The sequence below is a fragment of the Camellia sinensis genome, chromosome 11, assembly GCF_055761805.1.
Source record: "Camellia sinensis isolate YWXY chromosome 11, ASM5576180v1, whole genome shotgun sequence".
NCBI classification, from domain to species: Eukaryota; Viridiplantae; Streptophyta; class Magnoliopsida; order Ericales; family Theaceae; genus Camellia; species Camellia sinensis.
Window position 1 is genome coordinate 116470762 of NC_138971.1, and position 13168 is coordinate 116483929.

Genomic DNA, 13168 nt, shown 5'->3' on the forward strand with positions numbered 1-13168 from the left:
AATATCCACAGATAAGCATACAAGCTGTATCCACACTCTACAACAGATATGTATATCAACAATATCCACAGATAAGCATATAAGCTGTATCCACACTTCACAAAGATAAGCATATGAGCTCTATCTTCACTTCTCTAGACAAGCATATGAGCTCTGTCTACGGAGTTCATCCCCTATCTCCTCCCAATACCTATCCGGTTTAGAGGTACATCCCCTATCTTCCCCTAAACCGCGGAGTACATCCCCTATCTCCTCCTCTACACATAACGTATATAAACACATTGGTTCTATATACAATCACACAATACATACAATTAATGTATTCTATCAACCGTCAAGTTCCATGACTCATTCCATTGATTAGTTTCCGTTTACCTAATCATCATGCATTGTCTACAACAATCTCGACTATCCTCCACCGATAGCCCAAAGCAGTTATTTCTAAAACAGAAAATAAATGCACAAATGGATATTCAATCAACATTTCATTTCCTCATTTCTCACCAATTAATTATCCCAATTAATTAAACAATGTAATTAGGCCATTTTCCATAATTACCATTTCAACCCTTAGGTCCCATTTTCATCAATGATTCAACAATCATTCCATTTTTTTTTCATGCCAAACATGCATCTAGGTTTATTATGAATGAAACCCCAACTTTTGTATAATTGCACAAAAGCCCCAAACTTTCACAAAATTACCAAACCAAGCCCAACATCTCAAAATACCAAAATTTAAAGACAAAACCATAGAGAGGAGTAGGTTATCCCTACCTCAAATTCGGAGTCCCAAAGGAGAAGACGACAAAACCCAACGTGCTCCAAAACCCGAGATTTTCAGATTAAAATGAAGCCCTCGACGATCAACAACTTTTTTGTAAAGGCCAAAGGTGAGTAAATCACTCCTACTAAATCAAAACCTAGAGAGAAGGTAGAGTCTAGAGTGAGAGGCTCAACAATGGTGATTTTGGAAAAGTAAGAGAGAGAAGAGAAGGTGAAAAAGTGATTTGAAAAGTCACAAATTCGGGACTTTAACCCAGGTCTCCGCTCGAGCGTAAAACACCCCGCTCGAGCGGCCACTCACAGACTTCCGCTCGAGCGGCCAACCTCCCGCTCGAGCGCAGAATGCACTCGCCCAGCACTTTTGCAGAACCAGGCCTCCGCTCGAGCTCCCAACCCTACGCTCGAGCTCACAACACTGCACAACCAGATACTGGATGGATGTATTCCCCGCTCGAGCGCCAACACCTCCGCTCGAGCGTACAGGCCAAAAATCTGGGCAACAAGTTTTGGTTTCTAAACTCAACCAACCTGAAACAAACCTGCCCAACACATCCCATAACTCGAATACTAAGTAAAAAAGATACAAACAAGATGATAAACAACTACCAACATCCACGGACACATGTCCGGATCACTATACAACAAGGGTAAATCTGGGATCGCTATAATTTGTGAGGTTGAGCTACAATTTACCACTAGACTACCAACAGTTTTACAGTTTAGCTGGCCTATCATATATATTCTAGCCAATAAATCTAATCACAGACAACACTAACAAGAAATAACCTGCTCCACATAAAATCCAAATGCTTCACTAATAACAACAATAATCCCAGAGAAATGTATAATACAAGAAGCAATGTCAATAATCCGACAGAAATGTATACTATGTGAGGCAATGTTTCCAAAGGGACAAACTACTAGCTAGCAAACAATGACAACTTCACCACATTGCACACTCGAGTTATATGACTGACAGAAATTGAAAAAATTGTAAATTGGCGACATACAAAAACTCAAACCTGAAGAGAGTACAGATCAAAAGAAACACTGAAGTTGATCCACTAAACTCACATTGTAAATGCCTTCTTCCAACCACCAGAAGAACCAGCTGGAATCACTTTCAACACATTAAACCTCACAGTCTTTGACAATGGCCTGCAAAGAGGGACATAATCGTACACGGTTACCAAGAAGTAAGTATATCCTCCAAAAATTCAATGAAAGAGTAGAGCTTCAAGACAAACCTGCATTGACCAATAATATGGTCTTCCTCTTTCACAAGGAAGCAAGGGGATGTGTGAGCTGGAATAATCACATGGTTGTTAGAACCTCACGATTTATGATTCAATAAGTTTCAACCAAAATAATTTAATTCGTACCATTGACTTTTAAATTGAGCGAATCGTACAATTTGTGTGTATGCTGCATGAAATGATGTCATTTCCGCGACAGAGAGATCAATTTAATATAATGATTTATGCAAATTAAGTATATAAATATACATGATTTAATTATATTAATATTTATTTCATTTTTAACATAATGTGGGTGTTTTTATATGCATATACATATCTATATATATATATATATAATTATATATTGTGCTATATAAAGTAAATAAGAGACATTCATATAATTTTTATCGATTTTGAAAAAGTATATGATAGAGTATCTCGGGATATAATCTGATGGGTGTAAGAGAAGAAAATAGTGACAAAAGGTTACATTTATGTGATTAGGGATATGAAGGTATGGTGACCACTATTAGATCACTTGTTAGAAACACAAGTGAATTTTCAATTACTGTAGGGTTACACTAAAGATCAACCTTAAGTCCTTATCTTTTTACTTTTGTTATAGATGAGTTGACGATAAATATTCAGAATGATGTGTCATGGCATATGCTTTTTGCAAATAATATCGTGTTAGTGGGTGAGACTAGGGAAGGAGTTAATACTAAGTTGAAAATTTAGAGAGAAGCACTTGAATCTAAAGGATTTAGGATAAGCAAAACTAAGACAGAATACATGGAGTGTAATTTAGTAACAGTAACAATGGAAGCAGATGAGAAGTAAAGATTAAGAACCACGAACTACCTAAAAGTGAATATTTTCGTTATTTATGATCAATTATCACAACAGCTGGGGAGATTGGAGTGGATGTGGTCTATAGAATTAAGGCGGGGTGGCTTAAGTGGCGGAGTGCGTCTGAGGTACTGTGTAATAAACGAATACTTACTAGACTAAAAGAAAAGTTCTATAGAACGGCTATTAGACCAGCGATGTTATATGGGTTGGAAAGTTAGGCAACTAAAAAACATGGAGGTAAGATGAATGTTACTGAGATGAGGATGTTAAGGTGGATGTGTGGCATGACTAGAAAAGATAGAGTTAGAAATGTATATTCAAGAATGGGTAGAAGTAGTATCAATAGAAGATAAGTTGCACTACAACAAAAAAGGTCTTTGGTGACAGACTGATTTTGTCTCCAAACATCAAAATTTCGTCACTAAAGTGATCTGTGACGAAAAAAATTTGTCACCACGTTCGTGGCCTATACGTCGTCACAAAAAGTACCTGGTGACGAAAAACAGTTTCGTCACCTATTTTTCATTTTTGGCGACGAAATGTTTCGTCTCCAAATGTTGAATTTTTCGTCCTCTAAAACACCAATTTCGTCACCAAAACTAAATAATATTTTATTTTAATTGTTTTCTATGACGAAATATTTCGTCACCAAATATATTTTTGTGACCAAAGTTTTCCTCACCAATGATATAGATTAAGGTGACAAAAAAATTCGTCACTAAAATGTGCAAAAAAGAAAATTATTCAATGACAAAAAACATTTTGTCACCAAATATTTCAATTTAGCGACAAAATATTCAGCAAATGTGACGAAATTATTTGTTTCATACTATATCATTAGTGACAAAATTATTCGTCATGTTTTTTGAAAACTTATAGCAACATTTTTTATTTCGTCACTAATAAAAATTAAAAATTTTGAAAATGGGGGTACTATTTTCTTCCGAAATTTTTTCTTTTCAGTAACAATTCCCTGCGCATTTCAATAACTTGTTCAATAAAATATCTATTACAAATCAATACAAAAATCTATTCATTATCATAAACATCACAATCGAATTTTAGCTCTATCCACAAAAATACAACATGAATTGCATGCGGATTATAAACATGTCTCCTAATATCCACAAAAACGTTTACTAATATCCACAAAAATATAATATCAACCATATGCAGATTACCAAACACATCTCCTAATATCCAACAAAAAATATGTCTACTAATATCAACAAAAATAAAATATCAAGGGCGGATTACCAAACATGCCCCTTAATACTAACAAAAATATAAAATTTACAACACAACCAAAATACATGTAAGGTAATATGAACAAAAACACAAAATGAGCTACCATTGGCCCTCCAAATTACCAAACACGTCCATATCAAATCTCGAATCTGCAAAAAAATGAAAAAAAAAAAAAAAAGTTAGACAATTATTATCTTATCTATAACATATACAATTTAACATGCATTTTTAGACTTAGTTTTCAAACCGGGAGTCCCGTGCTAATTCCGTAAGTTTCCACAACTCACATTGGTCCATCCCGAGGTGTTTGAGGTGTTTCCCGGGCCGTCTCGTGGCTGTTGCACAATTTTCGCCCCCGAAGGCCTATTTTCAAGCTTAAGTGTGAAAAAGTGCATTTTTGGACTTAGTTTTCAAACCAGGAGTCCCGTGCTAGTTCCGTAAGTTTCCACAACTCACATTGGTCAATCCCGAGGTGTTTGAGGTGTTTCCCGGGCAGTCTCGTGGCTGTTGCACGATTTTGGCCCCCGAAGGCCTATTTTTGAAGCTTAACTGTGGAAAAGTGCATTTTTGGACTTAGTTTTCAAACCGGGAGTCCCGTGCTAGTTCCGTAAGTTTTCACAACTCACATTGGTCCATCCCGAGGTGTTTAAGGTGTTTCCCGGGCTGTCTCGTGGCGGTTGCACGATTTTCGCCGCCGAAGGCCTATTTTCAAGCTTAAGTGTGAAAAAGTGCATTTTTGGACTTAGTTTTCAAACCGGGAGTCCCGTGCTAGTTCCGTAAGTTTCCACAACTCACATTGGTCAATCCCGAGGTGTTTAAGGTGTTTCCCGGGCCGTCTCGTGGCTGTTGCACGATTTTGGCCCCCGAAGGCCTATTTTTGAAGCTTAACTGTGGAAAAGTGCATTTTTGGACTTAGTTTTCAAACCGGGAGTCCCGTGCTAGTTCCGTAAGTTTCCACAACTCACATTGGTCAATCTCGAGGTGTTTAAGGTGTTTCCCGGGCCGTCTCGTGGCGGTTGCACAATTTTCGCCCCCGAAGGCCTATTTTTGAAGCTTAACTGTGGAAAAGTGCATTTTTGGACTTAGTTTTCAAACCGGGAGTCCCGTGCTAGTTCCATAAGTTTCCACAACTCACATTGGTCAATCCCGAGGTGTTTGAGGTGTTTCCCGGGCAGTCTCGTGGCTGTTGCACGATTTTGGCCCCCGAAGGCCTATTTTTTAAACTTAACTGTGGAAAAGTGCATTTTTGGACTTAGTTTTTAAACCGGGAGTCCCGTGCTAGTTCCGTAAGTTTTCACAACTCACATTGGTCCATCCCGAGGTGTTTAAGGTGTTTCCCGGGCCGTCTCGTGGCTGTTGCACGATTTTGGCCCCCGAAGGCCTATTTTTGAAGCTTAACTGTGGAAAAGTGCATTTTTGGACTTAGTTTTCAAACCGGGAGTCCCGTGCTAGTTCCGTAAGTTTCCACAACTCACATTGGTCAATCTCGAGGTGTTTAAGGTGTTTCCCGGGCCGTCTCGTGGCGGTTGCACAATTTTGGCCCCCGAAGGCCTATTTTTGAAGCTTAACTGTGGAAAAGTGCATTTTTGGACTTAGTTTTCAAACCGGGAGTCCCGTGCTAGTTCCGTAAGTTTCCACAACTCGCATTGGTCAATCCCGAGGTGTTTGAGGTGTTTCCCGGGCAGTCTCGTGGCTGTTGCACGATTTTGGCCCCCGAAGGCCTATTTTTGAAACTTAACTGTGGAAAAGTGCATTTTTGGACTTAGTTTTCAAACCGGGAGTCCCGTGCTAGTTCCGTAAGTTTTCACAACTCACATTGGTCCATCCCGAGGTGTTTGAGGTGTTTCCCGGGCCGTCTCGTGGCGGTTGCACGATTTTCGCCCCCGAAGGCCTATTTTCAAGCTTAAGTGTGAAAAAGTGCATTTTTGGACTTAGTTTTCAAACCGGGAGTCCCGTGCTAGTTCCATAAGTTTCCACAACTCACATTGGTCCATCCCGAGGTGTTTGAGGTGTTTCCCGGGCAGTCTCGTGGCTGTTGCACGATTTTGGCCCCCGAAGGCCTATTTTTGAAGCTTAACTGTGGAAAAGTGCATTTTTGGACTTAGTTTTCAAACCGGGAGTCCCGTGCTAGTTCAGTAAGTTTCCACAACTCACATTGGTCCATCCCGAGGTGTTTAAGGTGTTTCCCGGGCCGTCTTGTGGCGGTTGCACGATTTTGGCCCCCGAAGGCCTATTTTTGAAGCTTAAGTGTGACATTGTTTGAAACACGGGGTAGGGGCATCATCACTCTAGAGATTTATAATTAAATAAAACAAAAAATGCCATTGCATGAGATGCTAACACAGCTCAATGAGCTTCTCACATGCCAAAAATGCCTTAAGCTTCAACTAGCTGATTTTATTTTGCTGTCCATCAGCCAAACAAGTTACAGAAAGAATACATGCACACGTAACAAAAATAAATTGATGTGCACTTAGCAACAATAACATGAGCTTGGGGATGTGCCAAAAACCCTCCATGCGCTGCCTCTATTGGTATGGGCTTGGGGAGAACCTATTGGGTGGAGAAAGGTTTTTGGCATATTTCCTAAGAAACGTACCACCAAAGCTCAGGTGGACCTCTCTTAAAATTTTAGTTTCTAGTAATAAGGAAAAGCATATATTCAATGAACATGTGGCAAGTCACTTGCCATCACACATTGTGGAAATACAATATGTTTGCTTCTTAAACATTTGGGAAACAATTTTCTCAATGTTTCCCTGACAGTAATGGAAGTCCAAAAATGTACTAGACAGTTAATTATCTTTTATAGATTATGCAAAAGACCCTCTTCAGCAGGTTCATGTATACTCCTACATTATGCAAAAGACCCTCTCGATTTGCAAATGTAAAAACTGGCAATGCCTGCATTAACCATTTTTAAGGTTAGAATGGCCTATTCACAAGCATACTTAACGCTACTTGTATACTCCTAGAAACTAGCACACTCCTTAGATTTGTGCCCTAATTTAAAATTGAAACTTCATGGGAAAATGCTTCTAAGTTCTAAGACTCTCCTCACTATAACCAATATAGCGAATATCTTAACAAGAGTGATGTTCAAATTTCTTGATAATGTGACTCACACACCCCAGATGTGTCTAATATTATCGCTAAAGAAAGATATGACATGCATTATCAACAAAACTGAAGTATGAGAAAATTTCTAATATAAAAAAAGGACACAGTAATAGAGAATTAACAACAATAAACATGGTAATATGGTTCATATACATGACATGATGGAGCTTCTTCCATATTTTGCAATTGCAAATACAAAAATCCAGATAATTAACTTTATTTTCGTCTTTTCTTTTGTAATGCACATAAACAAGACACATAAATTTATAATACAGCGCCATGCATGTGTCCTACTTCAAAATGTGTTTGGTCAATGTGTTTATGTTGTGATGTGTCATTCCCGTATCTATGTTACAAGGCACATAGGAACAAGTTCAAAGAAAATTGAAAAATAACCAATGATTAAATTACTTTGGAGAGGCAACATTTTACACATATCAATCAAACAATAGCATATTTAAAAGAAATGCGTACAAAACCAAGTTTAAAAAGAAAATGATAAGGTGGAAGAAAGTAACAATAATCATAGTTTCAAATGGAACATGGAATTCAATCTAGATGTATTATGATTTAACATTAGATTTATAATATTCAAAAGAAGAAACTTATGTAGATGTCACACACACACACACACACACACACACACAATTGTGAGATATTTATGAAATTTAAATAGTAGAAGGATAGCAAAGAGAAAGTTCTTAAGTTGTAGTTGTGTCTCAACTAAAATTTTCCCCTCATATAGTGAAATTACTTGTGACCCTGTGGTTCAAATACCCTAATCCTCTTAATTTTATCTGTCCAAATCAAACAAGATCTTAAGTCAGATGCATATACTTTGAGCTTACTCTTCCAAGTAGAAATCCTTCATGAAGAATGGAATATGACTCAATTGAAATAAGATAAATTGTTAGTGGCCACTACTTGCGTATTATAACTTTGTTGTTGACTACAAATGGAATTAAAAAAACAAGAGTAATCAACCCAAATGCATAGCAATGTATCAATTGTCTAAGCTAGTGTGTTTTCAAAGTGACAAAAACAGGCAAGGTTCTAAATAACACATAACATATTGTTGTACATGTTTACATTGTTCCCATCCTCGATATTCACAATCACACAATTCAGCGGGTAAAGAAAGAATTACGTTTTAACTGGTTGACAGATAAATAAATGTTACACAGTAAGGATTATTTCTAAAAAATCATAAATGAAGAACATTCAGACTTCTACAAATACAGAGAACAGAAATTTGTTATAAAAATGAGAAGTTAAACAATCGAAATAATACCTTCAAAGAGCAACACATCACAGCAACTGAGTGATGCCAAAGTGTTTTGAGAATCGATTCACGTCCTTCATTAACAAACCTAAAAAGCACCTGTCAAAGAAGCAATCAACGAACCTAGAATGTAAGAAATTTGTTAACTGGTGTCCTTAACTATCATGTACACTAACACTTGTCATGTACATCAAATGTCCAAAGTGCTTCTATAACTTAAGTATCAGAAGATATGTTGCTAGTAAGTCCAGTTCACTCACAAATAATAAGTTGCGTCAGAGGTGGTCAAATGTACTAAAGCAGTGTTGTCCAAGCTTCTAAGAAAAACTACGGAGATTTGATAAGGATGGTCTAAACAGTCCTATATTATTTTAATGTTACCTTAACAACATATTTTCTTAACCATAGATTACCAATTCAAATTAAAACATACTGGAATATTTTTCTGAAGAAAATTATCATTGCTTCCACATAAAAACCAAACCAGCCTCTTCATGTATACATGTATATATCCATTATAGAAGTACCAAAAAATAATCAATAAACTCCAAAGAAAGGAACTTTATAACCAAAAAATAGATTTACTCTAATCTTTCCTTATTGAATCTAGCATGACTCAACTTAATTACAAAAGTCAAACTAAAATTCTCATCACCATAAAATAGCTTCCATGCATGATTTTATAAAGGACTGAATATCAGTTTCCTTATGGTAAATTTCACTATTCTGGCCAGCATGCAGAATGTCAATTGTAAGCAATGTTTCTCACCTCACACTCATAGGAAAATGCATTCAAAAATGAATTATAATTATGACATGGACTCCAACATGTTGCACTCAAGTAAGAACCATTTCTAAGTTGCAAAATAAATTATTTGAAAACACACATGTAGCTGAGACAGATCCAACGAGCAAGTGTGGGTGCTTCTGGAGGGACTGGGGGTGGCCACAAACTAACATCAAAAATAAAACGAGAAGGGTAGAGTGCCAATGCCACCCTCGGAACAGATGCTATGAGTGAATATAAAGGATGGAAAGGTGTCCTCAAAGTCGAAGACCAAATGGAGTCTAGAGAAACTAAGAAATGGATAAAATAAAAAATTAAAAAAAAATTAAAAAATCCTAGATAAAAAGCAGATTATACAGGTTTAGTGAATACCTTCACGAGTAATCAATGTACAGAATTTGAACCACCATAAAAAGTATTTGGCTGTCCATCATATTAACAATCATTCAGGCTCACAATAATAAAACCAAGCAACACCAGTAACAAACCAGCCTCACCAAACTTGGCATATGGAGACCAACCAGTTGCATTCCTATTTTCTACATAAAACCAAGCAACACCAACAACAACAGAGATAACCACCAAGCCTCATAGCAGCTAATCAATTAAACCACAACCTCAAATCGGAGCATACCAGCATACCACAACCTCAAAACAGAGTAGGAGCAAATCGCATTCAACAATTTACCCAAATGGAAATCAAAAAAAAAAATGAGGGAAATTGCATACAAATCTTTATTCACAAAAAGTGTACATATATATATAGAAAAGAAGATACCTGGTGCGAAATGGATGGAGAAGAGCGCTTCCGGTGGTGTCGCATCAATGAAGAAAAATGAACGGAGAAGAGGGCTTTCGGTGGTGCGATTCGAACGAAGAGAGAGGGCTTCCGGTGGTGCAATTCGGACAGAGAGATAGGGTTTTCGGCAGTGCTCGTGTGCATGTGAGAGGGCAAGGAAGAGATCGATGAGAGGGTTTCACGAGCTCAGACCAGAGAGAGAGAGAGACAGACAGACTGGGTGAGAGAGTGAGAGAAATAGTGCGAGAGAGAAGAGTGATTTGGGAAGACAAAACGGCGTCGTTTTGTCTCCTTGAATTATAGGTGACGAAAATATGTTATCTCTGAAAATTTTTATAGTGGTGACGAAAGTTTTCGTCTCTAATATGGGTGCCGAAATTTTCCACCAAATTTCTAAGGGCGGGAATTTGTTTTGTGACGAAAAATAAAATTTAGCGATGAAAAAAAATTTCGTCACCTATTATTTTATTTATTTTATGCATTTGGTGACGAAATTTTGTTTTCGTCTCTAAAAATAGTATAATTAGAGACGAAATCTTATTTTCATCACTAAAACATGTATATTTGGAGACGAAATATTTTTTCGTCATGAGTTTTCGTCACCATAGACCATTTTTGTTGTAGTGTTGAAAGAAAATAGATTGAAATGGTTTGGTCATATACAACAAAGACTAACAAAGACAGTAGTAAAGAAATGCGATACAGTGACGGTAGATGGAAGTGTTAAGGGAAGGGGCAGACCTAAATTGGCGTGAACTAGGATAGTAAATAGAGATATAAACCTCCTTAATTTGATTAACGAAATGGCCTTGGATAGAATCGAGTGGAGAAGAAGAATTCATGTAGCCAATGTCAATTAATGGGACTTATGTAACGCCCTCAAAATAATAACATTAAACCCATCAAATAGGACATACATTTACATTTAAACTAACCGCATTCCTTTATTCATTCGAATTCCATTACATAAGTATTACATGTTAACATCAAAACAAAATGCCCTACGGGCTTACAGCTTTCCAAGTTAACACTTGGTTTCAACAAAAGAGTACTAACTCGTTTGCACATTAAGCCCTTGGCTTGAAGTTACATGTAATACATCAAAAGTAAAACAACTACACTATGTCCGCCTCTAGCCTCCCAAGCTATGTCCTTGGAGGTGGCATGCTTCCTGCACCTGAAAATGATATTCCCATATAGGGTGAGCCACAGCCCAGTAGAAATACACTAAACCAACCATGGACAATGACTAAAACATTAGCAATTGATAGTTGGTCGACACTGATACAATCACATAAATTACATATTTATGTCAACGACTTACAAGTCCCAATTACTTTTCATTTTCCCTTTTTCAACAGATAAGCATGCTAGCTCTATCATCATTTCCACAGATATGTATAAAAACTATATCTCACATTCAGATAAGCATAAAAGCTATATCCACATTCTCAACAGATATGTATATCAACAATATCCACAGATAAGCATACAAGCTGTATCCACATTCTACAACAGATATGTATATCAACAATATCCACAGATAAGCATACAAGCTGTATCCACACTTCACAAAGATAAGCATATGAGCTCTATCTTCACTTCTCTAGACAAGCATATGAGCTCTGTCTACGGAGTTCATCCCCTATCTCCTCCCAATACCTATCCGGTTTAGAGGTACATCCCCTATCTTCCCCTAAACCGCGGAGTACATCCCCTATCTCCTCCTCTACACATAACGTATATAAACACATTGGTTCTATATACAATCACACAATACACACAATTAATGTATTCTATCAGCCGTCAAGTTCCATGACACATTCCATTGATTAGTTTCCGTTTACCTAATCATCATGCATTGTCTACAACAATCTCGACTATCCTCCACCGATAGCCCAAAGCAGTTATTTCTAAAACAGAAAATAAATGCACAAATGGATATTCAATCAACATTTTATTTCCTCATTTCTCACCAATTAATTATCCCAATTAATTAAACAATGTAATTAGGCCATTTTCCATAATTACTATTTCAACCCTTAGGTCCCATTTTCATCAATGATTCAACAATCATTCCATTTTCTATGCCAAACATGCATCTAGGTTTATTATGAATAAAACCCCAACTTTTGTAAAATTACACATAAGCCCCAAACTTTCACAAAGTTACCAAACCAAGCCCAACATCTCAAAATACCAAAATTTAAAGACAAAACCCATAGAGAGGAGTAGGTTATCCCTACCTCAAATTCGGAGTCCCAAAGGAGAAGACGACAAAACCCAACGTGCTCCAAAACCCGTGATTTTCAGATTAAAATGTAGCCCTCGACGATCAACAACTTTTTTGTAAAGGCCAAAGGTGAGTAAATCACTCCTACTAGATCAAAACCTAGAGAGAAGGTAGAGTCTAGAGTGAGAGGCTCAACAATGGTGTTTTTGGAAAAGTAAGAGAGAGAAGAGAAAGTGAAAAAGTGATTTAAAGAGTCACAAATTCGGGACTTTAACCCAGGTCTCCGCTCGAGTGTAAAACACCCCGCTCGAGCGGCCACTCACAGACTTCCGCTCGAGCGGCCAACCGCCCGCTCGAGCGCAGAATGCACTCGCCCAGCACTTTCGCAGAACCAGGCCTCCGCTCGAGCTCCCAACCCTTCGCTCGAGCTCACAACACTGCACAACAAGATACTGGATGGATGTATTCCCCGCTCGAGCGCCAACACCTCCGCTCGAGCGGACAGGCCAAAAATCTGGGCAACTAGTTTTGGTTTCTAAACTCAACCAACCTGTAACCAACCCGCCCAACACATCCTATAACTCAAATAAAAAGTAGGAAAGGATGTAAACAAGATAATAAACAACTACCAACATCCACGGACACATGTCCGGATCACTGTACAACAAGGGTAAACCCGAGATCGCTATAACCTCCCCCCCTTAAAGAATTTCGCCCCCGAAATTAAGCACAAGTTTTCAAAAACAAGTTTTTCTCCAATTTAGACAATGTTACACTTGAACAGTCAACAATTCGACCCATTACCGGTCATCCCATCCCTTAA

At 37.7% G+C, this 13168-nt stretch overlaps 1 long non-coding RNA gene across 1 annotated transcript; it reads right to left on the reverse strand.

Moving 5' to 3' along the window:
• Positions 1-3967: 3967 nt before the first annotated feature.
• On the reverse strand, positions 3968-10674 carry LOC145802092 (uncharacterized). Its single transcript, XR_014344371.1, has 2 exons — positions 8536-10674; positions 3968-4273 (listed from the first exon to the last, which is right to left on the reverse strand). It is a non-coding gene; the product is annotated as an uncharacterized LOC145802092 (long non-coding RNA).
• Positions 10675-13168: the final 2494 nt, after the last annotated feature.